Source organism: Natator depressus, chromosome 2 (assembly GCF_965152275.1).
Source record: "Natator depressus isolate rNatDep1 chromosome 2, rNatDep2.hap1, whole genome shotgun sequence".
NCBI classification, from domain to species: Eukaryota; Metazoa; Chordata; order Testudines; family Cheloniidae; genus Natator; species Natator depressus.
The window spans coordinates 114,295,054-114,321,941 of record NC_134235.1 but is presented as its reverse complement, the minus strand read 5'-3'; the positions used below and the strand labels follow the sequence as shown (position 1 = coordinate 114,321,941).

General features: G+C 44.1%; 1 long non-coding RNA gene across 1 annotated transcript in view; it reads right to left on the bottom strand.

Moving 5' to 3' along the window:
* Positions 1 to 25,929, bottom strand: part of LOC141981518 (uncharacterized) — a 63,810-nt gene extending 37,881 nt beyond the window's left edge. The window contains exon 1 of the long non-coding RNA XR_012637809.1: positions 25,811 to 25,929. This is a non-coding gene — a long non-coding RNA (uncharacterized LOC141981518). The remainder of the gene's footprint in view (positions 1 to 25,810) is intronic.
* Between the last annotated feature and the right edge of the window lie 959 nt (positions 25,930 to 26,888).

Sequence of the window (26,888 nt, the reverse complement as noted above, 5' to 3'; positions counted from 1 at the left end):
CGAAAGGCAGCACGGGTTCATGGGATTTTTTAAAAAAGCATGAAAATTATGGGACATAGATGACATTATGGGATGGAGACAGCTGCACCCTGGGAATCTGATTCCTTGCTCCCAGTCACACCTGCGTGACTCATTTCTGCCCCATCATGCATTGACAAAACTTCCCAAAAGACACCAAGTCTAGTGTGCTGGACAGTGGCAGGTGCACACTAGAATACCTACCTATGGGGCACCACACTATGCAATGACACAAGCACTTGGTGTGCGTACAAGAAGCACCAACACAAAGAGCCAAGCATGCACACACGAGTGATATACTAACTGCAGCAGCTTTATGCTGATGTAACTTGTGCCAGCCAAAGTTTGTAGGGTTGACATGGCCTTAGAGAGACAGGAAAACCCCACCCGTCACTGTAGTAAGTGTCTACACCGAAGCACTTTAACAGCATCACTGTAGCATTTTAAAGGTAGACATAGCCACAGTTATACGTGCGGAAGCTGCTATATTGGTATAAAGGTACCTTATACCAGTATAGTTATTCTCCTCCCCCTACAATAATAAGCTATACTGCTGCCAGCACTTTTATACTGGTATAATTGCAGGGGGGTTGTACTGCAATTCTACCAGTACAGGTAAAGCAGAAGTACAACTTTCTAGTGTAGACAAGGATTTGCATTTATGCTGCCAGATTTGCCAACGCATTCCATCTGCTTTGCACTGCTATGATGACACACAGCAGCTGTAAATCTGGTTTAACTGGCCAGTTAAAATGGGCTTCGTGTCAAAGTGATGCAGAGTGGCCAGAGCATACCAGTGAATCTGGACCATTAGCTCTTGGCATTGTATATCCCAGTCAAGCTAGTAAATTAAAGATGTAGATGTGCTATGCCATGAACAAACTGTAGGGTGCCTGATTCTGATCTCACTTTTATGGGTGTAAGTCAGAAGTAATGTCACTGAAATCAACAGAATTACACCTTTATTAAACCTTTGTTAGCTAAGGTCAGAGTCAGGCCTGGACTTTTTAAGAACGGTTTAAATGCAATTTAGTTTCCTGCACACTGGTGATTCCTAGTCCCTCAAAGAAAAGCAGAACAATAGAACAGCCACAAACTATGCCCATGTATTCCGTGATTAATTAAAACCTTGTTTTTCCTCACTGCATAAAGAACAAACCCAACCCTCTTGTGTTCTTCTGGCATATTTAAATTGTGAGTCAGAGACCACAGTGGAGATACTGCTCGCCTAGCCTTAGAATGTTTGAGTATCATATGCCAAATAGTAATCACTGGGATTATTGCTCTGTCACTAGTGAATCCTGTTATTTCCGCCTTCCTATGCGGAATATAGAACGGGGTGGCCAACCTGAGCCTGAGAAGGAGCCAGAATTTACTAGTGTACATTTCCAAAGAGCCAGAGTAACACATCAGCAGCCCCCACCAGCACCCGCCCCGCCTGCTCCCAGAGCCTCCCACCCACCGGCAGCCCCGCCGATCAGCGCCTCCTCCTCCCTCCCCACACCTCCCAATCAGCTGTTTTGTGGTGTGCAGGAGGCTCGGGGGGGGGGGGGGAGAAGAGGAGAGGGAGCAGGAGGAGCAAGGGCACGGCAGGTTCAGGGGAGGGAAGGGGTGGAGTGGGGGCAGGGCCTGTGGCAGAGCCAGGGGTTGAGCAGTGAGCACCCCCCGGCACACTGAAAAGTTGGTGCCTGTAGCTCCAGCCCCGGAGGCAGGGCCTGTACAAGGAGCCGCATATTAACTTCTGAAGAGCCGCATGTGGCTCCGGAGCCACAGGTTAGCCACCCCTGATATGGAATATATTGCCTCATCGAGAAGGTGCAGGTAATTCCTGGTACATATATTTTAATTCTGTTTTCTATTTGTACTCTGATGGCACCCAGAAACCCCAGTTGGTATCATGGTCCCTTGTTTATTCTTGAGGGATTTCTGCGCTAAAAAGTTAAAAATTCCACACCAAAAAATTTTTAAAATCTGCACACAATATTTTAAAATTCTGCAAATTTTGTCACTAAATAAATGTGGAGGCTCCAGTATGGCAGGGGGGAGCACAGGCCACTGGCTGTATGGAGGTGGGAGATCACCCTGCAGCCCTCCCTCCCCTGGGATACAGGCTCATCGGTGAGGCTGCACCTGACCCTGACACATCACAAGGGCCTGGCCTGACTCAGAAACACCACGGGGCCCTGCCCAGCTGTGCCAGGTACACTGTGATAGTGAACAAGACGGAGAGAGTGTTGCACACATGGCCACCTCTGGCCCCTTATCCAGGTGTGGGGCAGGCAGGCAGGCTCTGCCCAGCAGGATCCAAGTGTGGTGGGGCTTAGTGTAAGGGTCCCAGATGTGGGGTGAGAAGATTCTGAATGGGGCAAGCTGGATGCGGACCACTCTGTAGGGGGTCTGGATGCAGGCAGGGATCCAGATGTACAGGGGTTCATGGGGGGGTATAGGTGCAGGGGAATGGGACTCTGCAGGGAGATCCAAGTGAAGGTGGTTTGGGTTCAGCAGGGGAGTCTGGGTGTAGGAAGACGGGGCTCACCAGGGAGGTGCGGGGGCTCATGGTGTGGTCCAGGTGCAGGGGTGGGGTGGTTCAAGTGCAGGGGACGGTTTGGGTGCAGGGGTGGGGGTCCAGATCCAGGGGGGGTTCCAGGTGCATGTGGGTTGGGCAGACGGGGGAGCAGCACCCCCCACAGCTGAAAAGCAATGGGGGCAGGAAACAGAGAGGGAGGTGAATGGAGCTTCCTGAAGCCAGGGGAGGTTTCTGGGGGTGGGTCTGACTTGGCCCTAGCCACTCCTTGCAGGGGAAGAGGAAGTCCCATCCTCCCCCAGCTCAGCCAGGACAAGCAGCTGAACCCAGTGCCAGGTAGGAGCCACTGGCCGGGGCATCGGCAAACCCACCCTCCCCCCCCCCCCCAAAACCCGGCAGTGATTTACCTCTCCACCGGCTGCTCTGGGCGCTCAAAACGACATGCCTGCACTTCTGGGGAGGGGCACGTGACCACTCTTGCAGCTTCCCCATCAGAAAGTCATTTTTCTGTGGGGAAGCAAAGAAATCTGAGAGGGACATGAATTCTGTATGCACACAGTGGTACCGAATTCCCCCAGAAGTACTTGTTCTGGGTGCTGTACAAACACATACGAAGACAAGTTCTTTGCTCCAAAGAAGTAGCAATCAAACCAATTAAACTGGAAGATGAGATTCCCAACAGTAGTATTTCAAGGAGAGGCCAGAAAAAATTCCTCTTTGAAGGCCTGCTCTAACGCTCAATGAAATCAATGCAAAGACCTCCACTGACTTCAGTGGACATTGGATCAAGACCTCAAACATAGTAATCTTTGGGCTCACTCTTGGGTTTTCTTCTAAAAATAATACTTTAAAGACTGTATCAGTCCTGTCAGACTTTAGAAAGAGAAATCAACTGAGTTCTGGAAGACGCCCAAAAACTGTGAAAGGGGCACTCATCACAAATTTCTTTCACTTTGAGGCATAAGTAGGTCCAGCTTTCAATCTTTTGCATGTCCTGATCAATCATAGGGGAAATAATTAAAGTGCAGCTCTACACTGAGAAGTGACATGCAAACACAGCATCTTCTTAGTCATCAAATCTGCTCTCTGAGGCCTGGTTTACACTTAAACCTTACGTCAACCTAACTATGTTGCTTAGGGGCATGAAAAATTCACACCCCTGAGAGACGTAGTTAAGATGACCTAAGCCCTGGGATAGACACTCTCAGGTTGATGAAAGAATTCTTCAGTCAACTTTGCTACTGCCTCTTGAGGGGACAGATTAACGACAGTGATGGGGAAAAAAACCTTCCATCACTGTCGCAACGGTCTACACTATGGCCCTACAGTAGCACCACTGCAGCACCAATCCTGCGCCACTGTAGCATCTGTCACGTAAACAAGCCCTAAGTGTATTCAGAGTCATATCTGCTCGTATTTGTGGCCAAAATAAGTTTTCACTCCTCTTTTCCCCTGTTCGCCCTGCAGAGTCAACACAACTAAGAGACAGTGAGCTGGATTCTGTTCTGATGACACACAAGGAAGAATAAGTCACCAAGTTCCAGTCAGTTCAAAAGGTGGGGGTGACCGCCAGAATACTGAAGCGAAGAGTTCACTATCCCTTTCAAAATATGCTGGGCTGTGATATTGCCAGTCATTAAAAACAGGAGAATAAAACGACAACCTCTTCTAACAACAAAACAATGAAGAGGCACAAGTTAGTCCAACACTACCCAAAATCCTCCTCTGCCCTGAACTTTTTCTTAAAAATTCCCATTGCTGCACCGTGGGAGGGCTAATGTAATCCAGCTGCCAGCATTTCAACTACTGTGTCAGCTAGGCCTGCTGCATTAGGTGCTATAGAAATAAACCCGCCACCAGCCATTCTCAGGAGTGCCAGTTTCAACCAGTCAAAAATCACGAGTCTTGCCCCAAAAAAGCATGAGATTGGCTTAAAGATCACAAGATTTAAAACCAAATAATAATAGTACATTTTGGATTCTTCTTGTCTTCCAATTTCTGAGCCTTCAGGGCGCACTTGCTTCATGTTTTCAACCTCCCACGAGGGCTAGAACATTTACTGTTATTGTTTTTTTTAAATGAAAGCTAAGATTCTAATGCAAACTCATGACTCCTGTAGTGGGGGCTTTATGAAAAATACCAAATCTCACAAGACTCAAAATAAAATCAGCAGAGTTGGCAACACTGCAATTCTACACTAGCTCTCCTGCTATTGCTACCACCAACGGAGTTGTATTAGCAGGAGGTGCCAGGCCGGGGAAAGTTCAGTGCAGCTACAGTCAAAGATTCTAGGGTTGTACTAGTGTGTTGTCTTTGCTGCTTCGCTTTATTTTAGTTTGATATTTCCTACAACTAGAACTGCATCTTTCTTCCTAAGGTTCATGCTCATACTTGTACAGAGAGAGATCCCTTCCATTGTCTTCCCCACCCTTCAGAGCAAAGGGTTAAGCAGCCTGTTGCTATCCATCGCTTTCTGTGGTTTAGAGAGCTAGGCTGCAACTCAGTTATGCCTGGTTCTGAGGCATGTGAGGAGGAAAGAGATAATTCTGTGCTTCTAATCTTGCTTTGCAGGCGCACCAATTTTTGCTTCTTTAAACACCTGCCACTGAGAAAGAAACATCAAAAAAGATTTACTCACATCCTTATTGCATGATGGTAAAAATGATATAAAGGAGAAAGAGATGAACAATTCCAAGTGGGTCTCAGAGAACAAATGCAAATGTTACACTTCTAAATCTTTCTGCTTTCAAGAGGGATAAGGGAGTTAGATTGAGTTTGTGGCTAAAATACAAGATTGAGTCAGAAGATCTGGCTCTGCTTCACATGTCCTATTTGACCTTGGACAAGTTACTTGATCTCTCTGGGCCTCAATTTCCCCATCTGTGATGCGGAGATAATGCTTATCTACCATGTCCAGGACTCTGGGAGGCCTTTATTTGTTAATATTTGAAAAGAGTTTTGAAGTGTTCAGATGCAAGGTGCTATAAAAGCACAGTTTTATTATAATTATTTAAAAGGCCAATCCCCATGCCCAAAAATGAACATAATTTAAAAAAAAAAAAAAACAACATTTTCTAACAGTGTCTCCCTAACTCCTCCAAGCCTTTAAAAAAATAGTTCCCACAGTTAAAATCACCCAGACATTCATGCAGCAACTCTGTGGCTGCATCAGACATCCTCCCACTTGGACAGCTTAACTCATGAGCATGCTTATATCTTCCTGAAGGTTGGCTTGCTCCATGCCTGCAATGCAAGAATTCATCAACACTCGTGATTATCATCCCGTTGTTCTAATGCTGATCACAGCCAATTGATGAAGTGAAGTTTAACTTTCAGCCCAAACCAGTGTTTTGAAGAACCAGGAGGAAAGCAGCATGTGGGGAGGTAGGGCTGTAGCAAAGGCTGGGGACTATACTGATTAGCAAATTGAGAGGGGTAAGGATTTCTCCGGGATTGGAGGAAAGTTACAGATAATAGCGAAGAGAGGAGGTCAGGCCTGGAACATAACTCAGAGAGGAGCAGACAGAAGGTGATAACCATGACTTTTAGGGGCTGGGAGAAAAGCAGCGGATGAGTGCGGGACTTGAGCCAGAGTGGCTAATTTTGGAAGGGGGCACTAAAAATAATCTATCCGTTGGGTATAGAGACACAGGAAAGAAGCCCAGATAGGAAATGATGGCCTAGGAAGGAGTACTGCGGAAAGGGATCTGGGGGTCATAGTGGATAACAAGCTAAATATGAGTCAACAGTGTAACACTGTTTCAAAAAAGCAAACATTGCTGTGGGACGTATTAGAAGGAGTGTTGTAAGCAAGACACGAGAAGTAATTCTTCCACCCTACTCAACGCTGATTAGGCCTCAACTGGAGTACTGTGTTCAGTTCTGGTCACCACACTTCAGGAAGGACGTGGACAAACTGGAGAAAGTCCAGAGAAGTGCAACAAAAATTATTAAAGATCTAGAAAACATGACCAATGAGGGAAGATTGAAAAAAATTGGGTTTGTTTAGTCTAGAGAAGAGAAGACTGAGAAGGCACAGGATAATAGTTTTCAAATACATAAAAGGTTGATACAAGGAGGAGGGAGAAAAATTGTTCTTCTTAACCTCTGAGGACAGGAAAAGAAGCAATGGGCTTAAATTGCAGCAAGGGCAATTTAGGTTGGACATGAGGAAAAACTTCCTAACTGTCAGGGTGGTTAAGCACTGGAATAAATTGCCTAGGGAGGTTGTGGAATCTCCATCATTGGAGATTTTTAAGAGCAGGTTAGATAAACACCTGTCAGGGATGATCTAGAATCATAATAATCAGTCCTGCCACGAGTGCAGGGGACTGAACTAGATGACCTCTCAAGGTCCCTTCCAGCCCTACGATTTTATGATTTGGGGACCATGAAGATAGGTAGCAACTACTGGGCTACAGCATTTGAAGGATTAGTAAAGGCTCACCAATTGAGGGTAGATAGAGCCAGAATCAACGCTGAGACTAGAGAAGAGAGATCAGCTCCTCTGCAAAAAGTGACCATGTAAATTGAGAATGTTGATAAAAAAAAAAAAACAACAGATATAACTAGCTGCTTTCATCGTTCCTGTTCTCATATTAAAAAGTAACACTGCTCCAGCTGTGGCAGGATTGGAATTTGTCACCAGAATTACCGGGATATGTTTTCCTTTAGTTTTACCCTCCTATCATGAAAGGGGCTACTCAAACTACCAGGGTTCAGCTCTGGCATAATTCCACCACGTGATTTTATCTATCTCAAATACTGCTCTTGTAGGGTGAAAAATCTCTTCCAATGGAAGTTTTGCCATGGACTTTAATGGGCTTCAAAATTAGGGACCGGTCCAAAGCTACTGAAATCAATGGGAGTCTTTCCATCAACTTCTACAGCCCTTGGAAGCCGGGGAGGGAAAGCAGGAAGTTTGGCAGCTGGGGAGGAGACAGTTGGGTTTTCTGCAACCAAAAAGGCATGGGAGGAGGTCTGGAAAAATTGCAAGGTAAGCACTTTAGCAGGATGTGTCTAGCAAAATTAGCAGCAATGTGATAGTGCTGACACTGAATTGTTGGGCCTGTTTCTCATTTACACTAAGGTCACATCTACGCCATTCAAACAGTGTAATGGGGCCAAATGCCTTTAAGGCCCCTTTATACTGCCAGAGCGATATTGATGTGACATTAGTATAAAAGAACCAGACCCGTCATATTTTAATTTTAGAGCTAACATCCCATTTATACAAATGGGACAATTAACAACTCTGCAAGCTACTGTCTCCAGATGTCTGCAGATACAGGAAGACAACAATGTTTTTAAGGTTTTCTGCACAACCATAAGAGATACAAATATTACTTGTATTGCGGGGAAGCTTCGATTCTGTAGCGCAAACTTCAGCTAGAGGTGGATTCTGCAGCAAATTTTGTGGCCATGGAATCATAGAATCTACAGGGTGACATTAGTAACAATTTACAAATATGACAAATACTAATTTTCTTTAAACTTTTTCCCCCTTCTGTGCATCATTGTGCACTATACATGTTGGATGACAACCTCCCATCCCAGAGGTGGCTGTATTACAGTGGTATTTTATGTATACTTATATTCTCTGTGTACCCCAATAGCCCTCCCTGAAGTCAACAGTTTCGAAGTGCACAAGGATAAAAAGATGGGTCTTATAGTTTGTAATGGATGAAAGCACTATACGGACCAGATCCAAAGCCCATTAAAGTCAATGGGAGTCTTTCCAATTACATGAATAGGCTTTCGATCAAAGTGTTGAATATCATTATAGCAGGAACATATTTTACAGGCTCAGCAGAGAAGGCAAGCACTGAATGAAGATGAAGGCTGCATTATCCACTCAGCCATCAAGGTGATCCTTTCAGGACAGAGATGAGGTACATTGGGGTGGCCGCGTGCAGAATCTCATTCTCGGTGCAGTTTGCAACTTCATATCTCCAGGCCTGGTCAATCTAGCATCCTTCAGGAGCAATACAATACATTCATTAAAAACAATTTAAAAGAGCTATGAGGGAGACTTGCTAAAATAGCTGAAGCTGTACATTAGAGACAGGAAGAAGCTGTGCTCAATTTATGTTCGCAGTAAAATTGCAAAAAAGACATTAATTCTAGCATGCTTTGCTTCTTAATTAAATTGAATGGTACCTATTAGCCATGATTGCTAGCATAACAACCTCCCTATAATGGTCATCAGCACAGATTGAACCTGGGATTGTCAACACTGCAACACAGGCCTCTGTCACTTGAGCTGGAGGAGTAACTCCATTTGCTGGTAACAGTAGTAGGCTGGACCAGCCACTGGAGGAGAATGGGACGCACACACTTTTCCAGTGCGTTGCTCTAGGGTACAAACATAGGAATAATATTTCCATAGGTGGTACATACTTTGCAATGCTGGCCTACAGAAAATTCAGTATATGCCATTCCCAGAAATCCATATTAAGAAATCTATGCTGCTGTCATAATCTAAGCACCTATTCCCATTGACTATAAGAACAAAGGTCCATCCAGCCCAGTATCCTGTCTACCGACAGTGACCAATGTCAGGTGCCCCAGAGGGAGTGAACCTAACAGGTAATGATCTAGTGATCTCTCTCCTGCCATCCATCTCCACTCTCTGACAAATAGAGGCTAGGGACACCATTCCTTACCCATCCTGGCTCATAGCCATTAATGGACTTAACTGCTATGAATTTATCCTGTTCTCTTTTAAACCCTGTTACAGTCCTAGCCTTCACAACCTCCTCAGGCAAGGAGTTCCACGGGTTGATTGTGCGCTGTGTGAAGAACTTCCTTTTGTTTTAAACCTGCTGCCCATTAATTTCATTTGGTGGCCCCTAGTTCTTATATTATGGGAACAAGAAAATAACTTTTCCTTATTCACTTTCTCCACACCACTCATGATTTTATATACCTCTATCATTTCCCCCCTTAGTCTCCTCTTTTCCAAGTTGAAAAGTCCTAGCCTCTTTAATCTCTCCTTATATGGGACCCGTTCCAAATCCCTAATCATTTTAGTTGCCCTTTTCTGATGCCAGTATATCTTTTTTGAGATGAGGGGACCACATCTGTACACAGTATTCAAGATGTGGGCGTACCATGGATTTATATAAGGGCAATAAGATATTCTCCATCTTATTCTCTATCCCTTTTTTAATGATTCTTAACATCCTGTTTGCTTTTTTGACTGCCGCTGCACACTGCATGGACGTCTTCAGAGAACTAGCCATGATGACTCCAAGATCTTTCTCCTGATTAGCTGTAGCTAAATTAGCCCCCATCATTTTGTATGTATAGTTGGGGTTATTTTTTCCAATGTGCATTAATTTACATTTATCCACATTAAATTTCATTTGCCATTTTGTTGCCCAATCACTTAGCTTTGTGAGATCTTTTTGAAGTTCTTCACAGTCTGCTTTGGTCTTAACTATCTTGAGCGGTTTAGTATCATCTGCAAACTTTGCCACCTCACTTTTTACCCCTTTCTCCTGATCATTTATGAATAGGTTGAATAGGATTGGTTTTAGGACTGACCCTTGGGGAACACTACTAGTTACCCCTCTCCATTCTGAAAATTTACCATTTATTCCTACCCTTTGTTCCCTGTATTTTAACCAGTTCTCAATCCATGAAAGGATCTTCCCTCTTATCCTATGACAACTTAATTTACATAAGAGCCTTTCATGAGGGACTTGTCAAAGGCTTTCTGGAAATCTAAGTACACTATGTCCACTGGATCCCCCTTGTTCACATGTTTGTTGACCCCCCCCTCAAAGAACTCTAATAGATTAGTAAGACATGATCTCCCTTTACAGAAATCGTGTTGACTTTTGCGCAACAATTTATGTTCTTCTATGTGTCTGACAATTTTATTCTTTACTATTGTTTCAACTAATTTGCCCGCTACCGACGTTAGACTTACCAGTCTGTAATTGCCAGGATCACCTCTAGAGCCCTTCTTAAATATTGGCATTACATTAGCTATCTTCCAGTCAGTGGGTACAGTAGCTGATTTAAAGGACAGGTTACAAACCATAGTTAGTAGTTCCGCAATTTCACATTTGAGTTCTTTCAAAACTCTTGGGTGAATGCCATCTGGTCTCAGTGACTTGTTACTGTTAAGTTTCTCAATTAATTCCAAAACCTCCTCTAGTATCACTTCAATCTGTGACAATTCCTCAGATCTGTCACCTACAAAAGACGGCTCAGGTTTGGGAATCTCCCTAACATCCTCAGCCTTGAAGACTGAAGCAAAGAATTCATTTAGTTTCTCCGCAATGACTTTGTCGTCTTTAAGTGCTCCTTTTGTATCTCAGTCGTCCAAGGGCCCCACTGGTTGTTTAGCAGGCTTCCTGCTTCTGATGTACTTAAAAAACATTTTGTTATTACCTTCTGAGTTTTTGGCTAGCTGTTCTTCAAACTCCTTTTTGGCTTTTCTTATTACATTTTTACATTTAATTTGGCATTGTTTATGATCCTTTCTATCTACCTCACTAGGATCCGGCTTCCACTTTTTAAAAGATGCCTTTTTATCTCTCACTGCTTCTTTTACATGGTTGTTAAGCCATGGTGGCTCTTTTTTAGTTCTTTTACTGTGTTTTTTAATTTGGGACATACATTTAAGTTGAGCCTTTATTATGGTGTCTTTGAAAAGTGTCCATGCAGCTTGCAGGGATTTCACTCTAGTCACTGTACCTTTTAATTTCTGTTTAAGTAACCTCCTCATTTTTGCATAGTTCCCCTTTCTGAAATAAAATGCCACAGTGTTGGGCTGTTGAGGTGTTCTTCCCACCACAGGAATGTTAAATGTTATTATATTATGGTCACTATTTCCAAGCGGTCCTGTTATAGTTACCTCTTGGACCATATCCTGCGCTCCACTCAGGACTAGATCAAGAGTTACCTCTCCCCTTGTGGGTTCCTGTACCAGCTGCTCCAAGAAGCAGTCATTTAAAGTATCGAGAAATTTTGTCTCTGCATTTCGTCCTGAGGGGACATGTACCCAGTCAGTACGGGGATAATTGAAATCCCCCACTGTTATTGAGTTTTTTATTTTGATAGCCTCTCTAATCTCCCTTAGCATTTCATCATCACTATCACTGTCCTGGTCAGGTGGTCAATAATAGAACCCTACTGTTATATTCTTATTAGAGCATGGAATTACTATCCATAGAGATTCTATGGAACATGTGGATTCATTTAAGATTTTTATTTCATTTGATTCTACATTTTCTTTCACATATAGTGCCACTCCACCCCCCACCCCACCCTACCCCGCACAACCTGTTCTGGCCTTCCAATATATTTTGTACCCCAGAATGATTGTGTCCCATTGATTGTCCTCACTCCAGGTTTCTGTGATGCCTATTATATCAATCTCCTACTTTAACACGAGGCACTCTAGTTCACCCATCTATCTTCATACACTGTAAAACAACTACAGAAGGAACCACAAATGTACCAAGCAATCAGAGATACAAGCTAGCATTGAAGAAGTTCAACCATATATTTGTTCCTGTGCTCCTTATCCAGACAGAAGATACACGACAGCAGCAAAGATGTGAACCTTTTGTCATATCTTAATATCTTAACCTGCCAAGTGCAGAATGCTGTTTGCAGGGATTATACCCAGAGCTGACAGCACACCCAAGTCCTTTCCCCAAGTTGTGCCTCCTGTGTGCCACTTGCTGGGCTGTTGGGTTGTCAGCTGTTATTTAGCAGTCCAAACTACTAGAGTTACAAAATCTGGAAGACATATAACAAGCTGAAACTGGAGAAGCTCCAAACAAGGGCCAGCAGTCTCCTGCAGCAGCTTGGGAAAGGCAACCCAGTGGGAGTAACTGTATTTAGGACAAACCAGATTTTCAAGGCTCTGTACACAACAAATGTACATGTAAATCTGCACATGCATAACTTACACATAAACATCTAATATGCACAATTGGTTTTGTACTTGTGCAAATTACACAATTGCATACAAATATGGGGTACCTGGGGCATAAGTTAGGCATGCAGTGGTAGAAGTTGGGCTCAGCCAATTTGGAAAGACTGATCTTGGATGTTTTCTGGTGACAGTGTCATAGTTCAGGGCAACTGCACCTATATGCCCCTTCTGTGGTCCCTCGAGGGCACCCCTTCTGGTTCCCAGCTCCTCAGCCATCACTTCTCTTTGGCAGAGACTAGTCTTGCCTCAAAGGGGCAGTGTCTGCACTTTGCTTTCTCTCCAGAGGTTCTGAACAGTGTAATTGACAGCAGCTATAAGTTACCACACAGCTCTTTATAAGCAAGCACATTTGTTCTTAAGGTGAAAGCACAACAGACAAAACATTAAAAACAATAAAAGAACCTACACACGTGCTAAAAAGCTTACCAGAAATCACCCCTAACTCCAACCTCAGGCTCCAGTAGGTGTCAGTCCTTCAAAAACACCATCTAGGTTTTCCCAATAGTTAGAAGTTCACAACTGTCTCAGATTCAAAACCAGAACCACCACGAATAGGTCTGCCTTTTCTTTATACAGCTTGGGCCTTTCATCTTGGCCTCATGTAACAAGTGTCCAGCAAACAGAGGCCCACTCTTCAGGGTGTAGCTTCAAAAGGCTGGGGGTTTGCATAATATTCACCTCCCTTTAGATATTCCCCAGAAAACCACTTCACACTTATTGTCCCAAAAGTCCATTCTTGTCTGGCACACTGTTCAATAGAGTCCTCATATCTGAGGTTACATACAATCCCAACCCACAGCAATATGTAAACCATTCATTTTATAAAATGGACCTCAAAGACACTTAAACTTAATTCAGTAAGGTCCCCCAAGGATGTGGCAGGAAATTGCCACATCTGTCACAATCAATACATGTAATGGGTAGAGAAGGAGGGATAAGGACAGAATACCCCCACTCCCAAAATTAATTATTATTATGGTAGATCCCAGAATAGGGGTTCTCAGCCTTGTTTTAATGATGCCCCTGCCATAATTTTTTTTTTAACTTGGAGGGCCCCCCTTACAAAATGGGACTTCCCAATGTAATCTAGATGGAACTGGGGCCATTAATACATTGATTCCAATAAAGAGGATTATATTTTAAATAAATCAGTCCTTTGATCCTGCTGTCTAACAGTGCTTAGGCTAGGAAACCTTTTAAATGCATATACCTTAATATCCAAAGTTTTCAGGGCAGTATTTCTCAATTTCAGCATAGAAGAGTACTAGTGCAGCCTGGAGCACAGGTCACTTGTTGGTTTGAACTAGAGTAACTTGAAGTCTTTAAATCAAGACGTGAGGACTTCAGTAATTCAGCCAGAGGTTATGGGTCTACTATAGGAGTACATGGGTGAGGTTCTGTGGCCTGCAATGTGCAGGAAGTCAGATCAGATAATTATGATGGCCTTAAAATCTCTGGGTCTAATGGGCATTGTGGCCACATGCATGAGGTTGCAACACCATTCGCTAAAATTGGCTGGCCACTTCTTTGTTAGGAGTTGCAACCCCATGAGTGAGTAGAAGTCTTGCTGTGACCAGCCCTAGAAACTCTGACATAGAATCATGGAATTAGAAGGGACCACAAGAGTCATCTATTCTAACCCCCAACATATCCTGCCCCCATTGAGAAACACTGTCCTAGAGGCTCCACCTGAGACTGTGACCATGTTGTGCTCAGGTAGGGTACAAACACATAGAACCAGACAGTCCTTAAAGAATTTACAATCTAAATAGACAAGACAAACAAAGGAGGAGAGATACGGTATATTTTTTATACCCATTTATGGGAATGAAGAATTAGTCACAGAAATTAAATGGCATGCCCATGGCCACATAGGAAGTCTGTGGTAGAAGCAGGATTGAACCCATCTGTCCTGAGTCTCAGTCCACTGCATTACCCACAAAACCAGACCAGTTGATGGTGTGCTCCAATTTGCTATAGCTTTTTTCAGTTTATTCCTCAACTTCCCCTCCCCATTCCTTTTTTCCTTCCTGCCCACTTCCTCCAAACTAGAAGCAGTGACAAGTGTGACTCTGGCAAATACACCCATATCCACCCTCCAGCATTTTGACCATCCAACCATTTTAAATTCTTAATATAACCAAGCAAACACACCTTGCATAGTAGCAAGTGAATAGAGGCACCTCAGTCTGAGTCGAACTGTATAATCTTTAGCCCTGCTATAAACTCTGAACACTCCTTTGTCGGTTTTGGTGACACACTTTTAAGTATCTCCCGCCTCCATTGGCAAACATGTTCCATCCTTAACACTGTAAGCTCACTGTACTGTGATAAAGAATGAATGGTCTATTAAAAAGGTATTTATTTAAAGCGCCATCCACACCTATGCAATAAATAATTGAGAACAGCTTATGAGGCAAAGGTCTAATGCAAGTGTGACTGTAGGAGGAGTATTACAGGAAGCAAAGGAAAAAGATGGAACTGGACTCATACACGTTCATAACTCAGAAGCTGCCATTCTGGATTGCTGGAAAAGGGATGGAAAACTGGAAATGAGATCATGCGGCCCCGACAAACAATACATTCATGTGAAGAGCCACAGAACAAATGACACGTCAGTTGTTCATCCGGAGAACAGGTTTCACTAGCTTGGATTAAAATGATTGCTTTGCTGGAGAATGTGCTTCTTGCTGCTATGAGACAGAAAGGAGGAAGAGTGAACACACTGCTTCACAGGGGCCTGAACCAAAAGCCCCAATCCAAACACCATAAAACTCTGAGGAAGTTTGGACCTGCATGGAGTACTGGACTTTAAAGCACTACATTTAAAAGGAAGCATTTCAATGCCAAGGAGTTATAATTGTTAATGTAAAAGAACACACAGTTGAATTATTGAAGCTATATATTTTGATTCAGATTACTGAGGCCAGATGTGCACTATCCAACAGACTGAACACATTTCTCAGACTGCTGCTTGTTATTCCTCCAAGCACACATGAAGTAGAATGCAGCTTCACTGCACCTGGATGTCTCAAAATTCACTGCTGCACATGTAAGACTCCACAGCATTTAGTGTAGTGCGTTCACAAAACCAACACTGATCAGCTCCCTTGGGATGTAATTGCAGTCTACCTCAGTCCAGGCAATGAGCACATGCCAGGTTTTGGATACTATTGCTATCCTGTCAGAAGGCAACGTGGCAGAGAAAGAGATTTACAGGACAATGTGTAAAAACACATTGTAAACCATGCAAAAGTAGCATGTGAAGTGTCTTTCCCTCAGATTATTTTATCTGTTGTCAGCTCTGCCAACGTTACTGTATTTGCATCCTTTGGAGTCCCCAAAAGACATACTCCTGCTTGACAACCAAATTATCATACAAAAATATCCCACTATATTAGATACACAGAATCATAGGTACTGACTCTGTGGGTGCTCCAGGGCTGGAGCACCCACAGAAAAAAATTAGTGGGTGCTTAGCACCCACCAGCAGCCAGTAAGATTCAGGAATCTTGGGTTCTGTTCGAGGCTCTGGAGACCCTTCTGTCCCAATCCTCCACCTCCAAGTCAGAACCCTTCTGCTTCTGTTCCCTCCAAGCTGTCATTGTCCCAGTCCTGTCTCCACCCACTCCAGGCTCCTCATCCCGGCCCCCAGCCAGTCCTTTCCCAGCCAGTCCTAATCTCCTCCTCTCGGCTCCCTGTCCTCATCACAGTCTTGCCTGCAGCCCATCTCCCAGTCCCTGTCTCTCTCCTCAGTATCTTCATCACCATCTCCTTCCTCCAGTCTCTTTGCCCAACCAGTCCTCATCTGATCTCTCTGTCCCAGTCTCCTCCCAGCGTCGAGTCCCAAGTTTCCAACCCCGCAGGCCACCTCCCAGTCTCATTCACGGTCATCCCCCACAGGCTCCTTGTCCCAAATTTACTCCTTCACACACACACACACACACACACACACACACGGTTGAATTCTTGTCTCCTCTGAATTCAGGCTATTCCTGCTCCATGCTACCAGGATATCAGCACAGGAACCACTAAGAGCACAGGAGAGACAGGCTCCCTGCTGAACCCCAGCACATTCTACAGCAGCTGGGAGCAGCAATCACAAGGAAAGTCCTGTTCAGCCCTTGAAGCTCTTGGCTGAGCATATTCAGTGAACACTGAATCGTATGATTTAGCTGCCAAATTCTAACAAGTCTCTATTGCGCATTTGCAAACTGAGATTTGTCAAAGGCTTATAACTTGGGTGAATTTTTGCAGGAACTGCAAAAGGCACATCCCTGACCCCAGGGCTATCCCCCTGCCAAATTTCAAGTCCCGGCTCCAAAGCATGTTGCTGCTAGAGCTCCTCAAAGAAATGGTTGTAAAAAACATTTTGGCATGGGTAAAACAACGTTTTTTTTTCCCCTGCAGTATCATTCTCAGAAATGGCTGGACCATTCTTGAGGAAACTCTTAAAACACAAAAGTCAGCCTGAGGCAACCACTCAGCATGGAAAATTTCAGCCCAAACAGTTAAAGTCCAGTAAAGTTACAAGCAACTGCAAACAGGCTCTTATAATGGGAAGTGTCAGGCGACCATAAGTATGACATTGCTGCCCGCCCCACCTTTAATAACTGTAAAATGTATAATGACAGGTTTCAGAGTAGCAGCCGTGTTAGTCTGAATCCACAAAATGAAGTGAGCTGTAGCTCACGAAAGCTTATGCTCAAATAAATTTGTTAATCTCTACGGTGCCACAAGACCTCGTTTTCTTTTTGTAAAATGTATATGATTTACCCAGATGTGATGGCTCCCTTCTGTCATTTAAGCAGTGACAAACTGAACCTACATACAGCTATAAAAATATATTTGAACACACACATATATATTCTGCAATATACCTAGGTCCACACACAAGTGATCTGAGCTGTGGACTAAAGACAAAATGAGTCAGCTTTTAAATTATGGGAACAAAAAAAAAAAGCAACCACTCATAAATGTCTTATGTCTTAGAAAGGGGGCTAGATGGCACTGTAAGTTAATGAATGTACTAGCCTTTCACCTCTGGAGATTTCAGTCCGTCTCTGCCCTAAGTGGCAAATGAAGGAGTGTGGTATTCTCCAGGGCATGTTTTGTAGAGTTGAGCCAATAATTCACGATTAATTTATCTAAAAAATGTCCCTTTTTCCTAAATAGGAATTGTATTGAGAATTATTTATGGATTTCTTCCGCAAATCATACTCAGTCGGCAAACATTTTGACATGCAAATATTATCATAATAAAACATAAGTTTTGCCTGATATTTAGCCAACATTTCCCCCCTTTTCATTCATCCAATTACTGCTAATTAACCTCCCCCACCCTTGGTCTCATGCTAAATTCCTTTTCATGAGCCACATTACCCCCTCACATGAAAACAGTGGTAGAATGGGAAGAGTAACTTAGACCATTGAAGTGATGATCGCTTAGCTGATTCTGTGACATATTATTGCCTCTATTAGGGCTTGATCATGCAAGGTGCTGAGCACTCTGGCTCTGACCTAGTGAAGCACTCATAGATGTGAGAATGAAATATAGCCACTGCAGTCACTGGGACTACTCACTTGCTTAAAGTTAAGCACATGCTTAATTGTTTGCTGGATTGAGGTCAGAGTGCCAGCACTGAGCAGGACCGAGATCTCAAGTAGGATAATTAACCTCCGGGGAGGTGGAGGGGTGAGGATCTGCAGGAAACTCAAGCCCAAACTCTCTGGAACGCTGACCTTGCCAGTAAAGTACAAAACACCCTCCATGCAGCTACCAGCCTCCCAAGCTCCTCACCAGCCAGCTGCTTTATTACCCCCCCCCAAAAATTACCCACCCACACATCAGCTTCGGATGAGGCGCAAGGATATGCAATGTGGCAGCCTTATAGTCACTACTCCACTCTGCCTCTAGGGGACTGGAGCATCTGGCCCCATTCTTAGTATCTAAGTGCTCCCCTCAGTGTCACCCACTTAGTCATCACTTAACAAAGATGTAAATTTTTAGCCCTTTTCATCTTTCCCCAGAGATCAATTCTGGCAGCTCCCTGATGGCCTTTGTTGTTCTTTTGTGAACTGTCTTCATAGTCCCTGAATAACAGGCGCTCTTCCATAAACTTGCAATAGAAATAATTCCACCATGAAGCAAAGTAGCTGGGCCGGGGTGGGAGGGCAGCATCACAACAGGAACCGGCAGAGAGAAAGAGAACTGAACTTCTTCTTCCTCTTCTCCCTTCACTGCTTAATGATGTGTGCGTGAGAGACTGCAAAACAGCTGAGTCACATACTGAAGGTTAACGACAGAATCTAAATCCAGCCACTGATTGTCGGAAAGGCTCCTTGGGATTTGGAAATCTCCCTCTACCGTTTAAGGCCAGGTTAGTATGTGCCTATCTTCCCAAAGAGCAGGAATATGGAATGCTTTTCGGCATGCTATTTGGAATAATTTGACTTTGTGAACAGGGACAATTTTCAGACTATTTGGGTAACTCCTTGTTCAGGTTCCACCTTCCCAGCAGTAACTAACCCTGAAGTGTTCACAGGGGCTCAGGACCTCTCAGGATTTGGCTTAAAAGCAGGTAACTCTGACAAACACTTCACTAATTGATTAATAAATGGATAACCAAAAATTGTTAGTTCCCTCTTTAGTATTGTATGAAAAAATTATTATTTAGCACTGCTAGCAGCAGCACCCAGAGACCTCAACCAGATGAGATTATCCCATTGTGCCAGGCGCTGTACTAACACGTGGTAAACAGTCCCTGCCTCAAAAGAGTTTACAGTCTAAAAAACAAACAGCTGATTGATGAGGTAACAAAAATAGGCTATTTTAGCAGAACCAGCCATGTGCACCATTCACATCCCATCAGTAGCAACGAGAACAATTCTTTGCCTACATATCTCTTTACAGAAGGCAATATTCTGCAGGCAGAGCAGCAGAGAGGGGTTTTAAGGAGGGTGAAAGTGCCAAGATGTTTGTAGGAGAAACAAACAAGCATGCAATCGATATTTGCATTGCTGGTGGAATGAAGGAGGGGGTCAGCCCCATGGTGCGATAACAGCATGGACAGGTAAAAGATATATAGAAAATGTGTTCCAAGAGTATCAGTATTTCATTTTATGCATGCTTGAGGTCAGGCTACTGTAAATCAACTTTTAGTCATTTAAAAATAGATTACCCTCATGTCTCAATAATCCTTGTTCTAATAACTAATTTAATAAGCATTTTACCAATTATTTATCTTTGAAAGAATATCCAAGTTCTTATACTGTATTCGTCACCATAGTAGCTTTGCACCTCAGTCCTAACAGAGACAGAAGAGACCTATGGCTGTTGGCTGAAGGTCGTCTACTGCATCTCCCTGCCAGCCAAGGGTTTACCATAACCTTAAAGCATATGTTCATGTTACCCTAGCAATGAGGTTTCCCCTAAAATAAAAAGTTAAACCCATCCCAGAGGACTGTACAGGTAAAGGAAGGAGAATAAATATAGAGCATCTTTAATGATACAGGAGCCTATCCGTGACACCAAATAACAATGATAGTAAGGAAGCTACAGCATACCCCAACCTAAGATACAGGCTACCACCTGATTGTGTGTGGGAACTGAGCACTAAGGTGAAACAGTGACCTAGACTCAGATACAAGGCTGGCGCTATTCACCAGTGGAGGCTGTGAGAATTTAATCCCTGACTCAGCATTTAAACATGCACTCAAGTCACCACTGATGCCAAACCATTCTGACTGGGTGGCATTTTACATGCATGTTGCACTGGTGTAAATGACTGCACAAAGGGTGTGGGGGAATGGAGAACAAGGTATTATGCGCATGCTGGGTGCTCCTTTTTCCAAGGGCTTTGCTTTGGTAGCGTTGAACAGTTTTTCATTTCAGAAACTAAAAGGAAGTGGGGACGGAGGGGGAAGTCAGTCATCAGGTGCTCCAATACCATGCTGAGGACCATAAAATATATTTGATTCGCCTAATCTTCACAAAATCACCACTTGGCATGGACAATCTAGGTAATACAGTTTACATTAAAATCCATTTAGCAATATGACAGACAGACCTATTTTTAATATTCATCGGGTCAGGTTATATAGTCTGACCTAAAGGACTGCCAGCTGTTGTGTGTTTTGGTTTTTTTTAAATGAACTGCGCTAGAATAGAGTTTTGCTTTGGTTTATGCTCCAGCTCGTTTCTTATATTTTATTAGTTTATTTACTTCGCAATCTTGTGTGTCTGGCAGATGGAAAAAATGCACAGCCGCAACTGACAGGGCACATATTTAATGTGCATCACTCATGTTGATCCTTTCAAAGCCATCCTGGCCTTGTCTCCGCCTGGTATATTCACTTTTGTACTTCTAAGGTTTTGAATGTTTTGAGGATTTCATTTGTCACTGACTGGGTAAAAGGAAGTGGAAAGACAGGTAAATGAGTGACCCCAGAATGAGGGGACGGAAGGGAAAAGCCAAGATCTTTAATCAGAACCATGAAGAACTAACACTCCAGGGTGCAGAGCCTGCAGGGTAGAAACCCAGCATGTGTTTGTGTGGAGAGACTGGAGGAACACACTTAGCAGGAGGCTTGTAAAAGTGCAACTTGCACGCTCACCTCTCCCTCTTGCCTGCTGCTGGACACACCGAGCCCTGGCCACACCATCATTGTGCCTATGTGGGTGTCCAGAAACCCCACTCAGGATTAGGATCCTCCTGTTCTAAGCACTGTCCAAACACAAAGAGATGGTCTCTGCCCCAAAGAGCTTATACTCTCAGATTGTAAATCACACTCCTTTAGGGCAGGAGAGTGCTGCAATGCGTGGGAGGGAGTGATGGTGGCAGCATGTTGGCTAGGGCCTGTGCAGGTATGGAAGGAAGAGGTTCTCTGCACCCGCTTTCCTTCCCACCACAGACAAGTGGAGTGTGGCCAACTCACATGGTTTTATTGCTAGTGTCACACTACTTTGTATTTTTCTTAAAGCCCCACCTCCAGGAGTCATATTATTACATGAGAATCTCAGTTTCTATTCTTAAAAAGTTACTTTCTAGCCCTCATAAGGTGGAGAAAAGATGGAGAACATGAACCCTGAAGGCTCAAGGGCCAGAAGGCAAATAAAAAGACCCCAGCTGATTATTTTTTAAGAATCTCATGCTTTTTAAGCCAGTTACAGAAATGTTTGGGAACTAAACTGTGATTTTTGAATACTTGGAGTTGGCAATACTGAATGCAGGATTAGACAAAACTCAGCCCTTAGCCTTTTGGGCAATAAAAGATGACATGGATGCTATCAATTAGCTAAACACCACTTGTATGGGAACCATACACAAGTTGAAGAGATGGTTTGTGAACCCAGGCATGACTAATCTAGGACTTCTAGTTTATTGTGAAATAGCCAAAGCTGAATCATTATTTTGTTGGCTGAGGCTATTCGTTCATTTCTTTCTGCTAAACACAATGTGCCAGGTACCGTTCTCAAGACGAACCTCCAAGAACTGCCTGGATACTTCAGCATTTTACATCTATCTGAATGGACTACAGCTAGATGGGAACTGGATTTTTCATTTCATGGGAAAATCTGTAATTTTGCATTTTTTCCATTCCAAACTGGAACCAAAACAAAAAGTTCAAATTCCCTGCACATTTAAATAAATAATAGTAAAAAGAGTCAAGAGAAATGTTTTGTTCTGATAAAACTGAAATGTTACCTTCTGGTTTTGACTTTACCTTGTGTTATATAACACAAGAAAGTTGAAACAAAAAGCCATTTTGAAACAGAAAATTGAAATGTTCTGTTCCAAAAAGGCTGAACATTTTGACCTTCTCTAAATACTTTCAGTTTTTCTTTTGAAATTAAATTTCACCAAAATTGACACATTTCGCTTTTGCTGAATCAGCACTGTCTGACAGGAAAACGTGCTGTGGGAAAATTTCCCAGCAGCTCGAGAATGGACCTTTAAAGTGAAGCTCCTACTTCAATAACAGCATATGGCAGAAGTGAAGGAGTTAATAGAGGAAGCCCATGTAAATCTTGGAAGACTATACCCATGATGTGCAAATTGGTGCCACACATCAGGAGCAACCGAAGACATCAATTTGGAGAGAGAAACAGGCACTGCGAGTTAGTTTGCCTTGAAAAGTCAGCCTTCTCCCCAGTCTAGGGTTAGCTCTGTTCTGCTTAGTTACAGCTGTGATGGCTGCCCTCTTGTGAGCCTCTTGCTGCTTGTTTATTCCGGAACTGAACTGTCACTTGGAAAATTTCTTCCACAGGGGAATGCTGCCTTTGGTGCCTTTCTAAAAGGAGTTGGACTTTTCATGGTTTTAAAATAAAACCTTGCAGTGAGCGCAGGGGTGAAAGTGGGCCAGTACGGCACACCAGTATGGAGTGGCCGCTGGTACGGGCCTGTACACAGCTGACGTTAAAGCGCTGCTGCGGCAGCACTTTAACATTGTTGCCCCTTTTGCGCCCCCGAGGGCCGCTGACGGGGGGGAAGCAAAAGAGGCAGCTGCACTGGGACCTGGCGATTTAAAAGGGCCTGGGGCTCCTGGCCACCACTGCCACTACCACAGCAGCAGCCGGGAGCCCAAGGCTCTTTAAATTGCTGCTGCAGTCCTGGGTGGTGCAGGCCATGCAGCACGGAAGGGCTGGCTGGGGGTGGCTGACCCCCACCCAGCCCCGCCCCTTCCACCTGAGGCTCCACCCCCTTCCGGGGGCCCAGAGCCAGGCCCCCTTACCGGTAAGACTTTTATGTTATTTTCACCCCTGAGTGAGTGTCACCTGCTGATAAATAGCAATACAAACTGTCCACAAAAGTTAAACAGGCAGGGTGAGAGCTTGAGGGAAAGGCTGGTAATGAATGCTACAAGGAACCTCTTAACCACTGCTTCAAATCTGCCCCAGGTCTGGAGTGCCTGGAAATAGTTATCGTCTCTCTACTCAGCAGTCTAAGTGAAATGAATTGTGGTGTCAGGCTAGCTCCTAATCCATAGGCACCAGATTTTTAAAGGTATTTAAGCACCTAAACATGCAGACAGGTGCCTAGTGAGATTTTTTAAAGTGCCTAGCTACCTAACTCCTAATGGGAGCCTCTCTCTATCTTTAGGCACCTTAATATCTTTAAAACTATGGCCCTTGGGATCATCATATAAACCCATGGTTCCCAGTCAGCACCCTTGATGACAGACTCCTGGAGCACATTGTAGCAAGTCCAAGAGATGTTGCTTTTTAAAGGGACACGGTTGATTAATGGCCCTGCTAAAGTATCACAAGTAATTTCAGCTGCAAAGGCCTGACTGTTTGGCACCAGCTAGCTGACATCAGCTGCCTCCACCAAAAAAAGCTTTGAAATGACATGAAGCACTGGAGTAGGGGAAAGGAAAGGAGGCCGGGAGAGTTGAAGGGGTGGGCCTGGGATCTTTTGGTGTAGGAACAGGCTAATTTCCATCTTGCTCTCTGTCCGCGATTCCATCTAGTTACCCTGTTTCCTCTGAGCTGATTGGAAAGTGGGATTGCATCTGGAAAAGGCTGTAAGCATTTTACATATATCTGTTCCACTTAATCCCTAATAACTAGTGCCTGTCTGTTCAAGAGGGGTGGCAAGAGAGGTGGGGGGAGGGTTTCCCAAGTGTGCAGCCATGTGGCAGCAGTGAGGGCTATCCTGCCATTACAGAATTCATATGCTTTCTGCAATAAGGCAGCATAAATATTGCTCCTCCTCTTCTGTCCATTTCACAACCTCCAGGCCTCTTTCCTCCTCCCCCTTACAAAAATAAAAGAGGGGAAGGGCAAACATTTTGCTGAGCTTTGTTGTAACTCACATCCATTTAAGCCACTCATTTTCCCTTAGCCCTAATCCGGTCTTATCTTTCAGGAATGAGATCCAATTTCTGAAGAAAGAATACTCTGGAGGGCCCTGCATGGTTTGCCCAAGAACTCAGAAAACATGTTTTATATGGGGAGATACTTTATGTTCCCTCCCTGAGGGAAGGAAGACGGACCATTACGTAGCCACCCCAGCAGCAGGCAGGAGATTTTAAGCAAGCTTTTAGTAGCAGCAGCTAATTCAATGTGAGGGCTGCATGGCGATAAACGGCTGTTTGCCAGCAGAAGGATTGTCACATCTGGAATTTACACAAGTGATTAGTAGCCACAATTTTGCTTTGCTCACAGCATTCCATAAACATGTTAGCACTTTAAAGCGTTGTAACGCAGACACACGCAAAGGGATTCATATAACTTTGCTGTTCTCACTACCACAAAGGCACATGCACGCACACAGCTGTCTGCCGCAAAGCTGTCATTTCCCAGCCACCACCATGCCATTAACTAATGTAAAAGTGCACACACAATGAAAGGAGAAATTCAAGTAAATGAAGGGTTATGAAATAAGAACTTTGGGCCTGATTCTGAAAGTTTCACAATGTTCTCAGTTTTGTTATCGTCTTTGGGAGTTGAGGGCACTAAGCACCCTGCAGGATTGGCTCCTAATAAACAGTACGCCCATATGAATATTAAGAGATGAATGTTAATCTGAAATAAAGTAGGGTTTGATTTAAAGCAGATTAACTATTCCAGATTAATTCCATGTGTGGACGCTTGTTCTATGGAATCAGAGTGCTTTATTCAAAAATACCTTAATTCACATGAAAGTTAATCCAGAATCAGTGTCCACACATGGAGTTAATTAGGAACAGCCATTAGTAACATTACAGTAGTGTGAGGCTCCATCTGAGATTAGGGCCCCATTATTCCAGGCACTGTATAGACACCGAGTAAGAGAAGTCTCATTGATGTCAATGAGACTACTCCCATAGGGCCAGATTGTGATACCTTTCCTCACACTGAGTAGTACTTTACTCCACAAGTAGTCCTGTTGGCTTCAATGGCAATAAGTCAGAGAGTAACCTGAGTGAGGATAACACAGTCTGTCCCATAAGGACCATTCATGTGAGTAAAGGATGTGGCAGTGATAATAACTAGTACATCCCTGGTATAATTTCACTGAACTGTAGTGGAGTTACACAAAGGTGACTTATGTGTAATGGCAGGTCTGCCTCAGGAGAGGACAGGAATTCTATGGACAATCAAGCCAGGATTATGCACTGTTTTTATAAATGTCAAAGAGTTCGCCTGCATGTGAGTGAAATACTCTTCTTGCCAAGAGTATCAGATGCACAATACTCTTAAGCGTGGCAATTTATGAACTGATTGATAAATGTTATAGTTAATCCACTTCAAGAGAGAACAGCAGCTCTTAGCTCCTTTTCCTTCCTCTCTCAGAACCTTGTAAACGGAAAGAACTGTTACTCACCTTCTCGTAACTGTTGTTCTTCGAGATGTGTTGCTCATGTCCATTCCAATTAGGTGTGTGTGCGCCGTGTGCACAGTCGTTGGAAAGTTTTTCCCCCTAGCAGCACCTGTCAGGTCAGCTGTGGAGCCCCCTGGAGTGGCGCCTCCGTAGTGCTCTACATATGACCTGACGCCTCCTCAGCTCCTTCTTGCCAGTTACTCCAACAGAGGGGAAGGCGGGTGGGTTTGAAATGGATATGAGCAACACATCTCAAAGAACAGTTACGAGAAGGTGAGTAACCGTTTTTTCTTCTTCGAGTGATTGCTCATATCGATTTCACTTAGGTGACTCCCGAGCCTTACCTAGACGGTGGGGTTGGAGTTAAGGAAATGCTGATAGGAGTGCTGCTCTGCCGAAAGCTGCATCATCTCCAGCATGCTGGATGATGGTGTAATGAGAGGTGAACATACGCACCGAGCACCAAGTCGCTGCCCTGCAGATTTCTTGGACTGGGACTTGGGCCAGGAATGCTGCCGATGAGGCCTGTGCCCTTGTGGAGTGTGCTGTAAGTGCCGGAGCTGGGATTTTGGCCAGCTCGTAGCACGTACAGATGCAGGATGTGATGCAGGAAGATATTCTTTGTGACGATACTGGGAGTCCTTTCATCCGGTCACCCACCGCTACAAATAGCTGGTAAGACTTTCTGAACGACTTAGTGCATACAATGTAGAAGGCTAGCACCCGCCGAACATCCAGGGAGTGCAGCCTCTGCTTGCGGTTACTGGCATAAGGCTTAGGGAAGAAAACAGGCAGGTATAGGTCTTGACTTGTGTATAAATGGGACACAACCTTAGGAAGAAAGGCTGAGTGAGGCCTAAGTTGCACCTTATCCTTGTGGAAGACCATGTAAGGTGGGTCAGAGGTGAGGTCCTTCAACTCAGACACGCTGCGTGCTGAGGTAATGGCGACCAGAAAAGCTACGTTGTACAAGAGAGAGTGGCGGGAGCAAGTTGCTAGCAGTTCAAATGGGGGCCCTCATTAGATTGGAGAGGGTCAAGTTCATGACCCAGGCAGGGACTGGCCATCTAATCTGGGGATG